Source organism: Mus caroli, chromosome 1, assembly GCF_900094665.2.
Source record: "Mus caroli chromosome 1, CAROLI_EIJ_v1.1, whole genome shotgun sequence".
NCBI lineage: Eukaryota > Metazoa > Chordata > Mammalia > Rodentia > Muridae > Mus > Mus caroli.
This window is the reverse complement of record NC_034570.1, coordinates 13,371,849-13,372,760: the sequence shown is the minus strand read 5'-3', so window position 1 is coordinate 13,372,760 and position 912 is coordinate 13,371,849. Positions and strand designations below refer to the sequence as shown.

The 912-nt window shown below is 45.7% G+C and overlaps 1 pseudogene; it reads right to left on the bottom strand.

The window, feature by feature from the left end:
* Positions 1-526: 526 nt before the first annotated feature.
* On the bottom strand, positions 527-637 carry LOC115032486 (annotated as a pseudogene).
* Positions 638-912: the final 275 nt, after the last annotated feature.

The window sequence follows — 912 nt, the reverse complement described above, 5'->3', positions numbered from 1 at the left end:
GCAGCATAGGTCAGATCCCCACCATGGTCCCAGGTGGCATCATTGACTACTTACATTAAGCTGTTCTTTATTACCCTCAAGTGTCCAGTTCTCCCTCTCTCCATTGTGCTCACACTCTTCAGTTTCTCATTTCTCCACTTCTTACTCGCTCCTCTTAGGAGCACCTAGAGTCTCTGAATGTCTGGGGTCATCTCAAGCACAGTCTCTGGAGTGCTGAGCCTCGCTCATGCATTATGGTACTGGGCAGGGTATCATCTCTGGCAAGGTGTGCCCCCCAAGTCTATACAGCACTAGACTAATGGTCCTCTCATGCTAGTTCCCTGTCCAGGCCCCATAGTGCTGGTCTGATGGCCTGCTCTTTACCAGGCCTGCCTGAATGGCCCCATGTGAGGATTCTCTGTCTCATGGTCACTCCAGCCCAAGTTCATGGTTCCAGATGAGGTTCATGTAGTCTCCAGTTCACTCCCCATTCAGGCCTACCAGGCACCAGACTGATGGTCATCTCAGGCCCACTTCTTTTTCAAGGAATATTAGGCTACTAATCAGATGTTCATAGGTCAGAACACTGAGCACAGACATAGCCTCTGAGCTATGTGACACACACATGTGACACAGCAGCCACATCTGGAACACCTCTGGAAGCAGGTCTTCATATACTTTTAATCTACAGAACCAATGGTAGATGACAGTATGTACAAGGCAGTCCAGCAGTCATGCAAAACCAGGGATATCTCTGAGGCAACAAACAGTGTGGATTAAATATAATCACATTTTCATGAGACCTGAAGTTCTAACTTACACTTGCTGAAAATCCTAGATTTAAAAAAGAAGAAGAAGAAAGAAACAGAAAAAAAAAAAGAGAAAAAGAAGAGAAAGAAGAAGAGAAAGGAAACTAGCAAAAGGAGGTAGTTA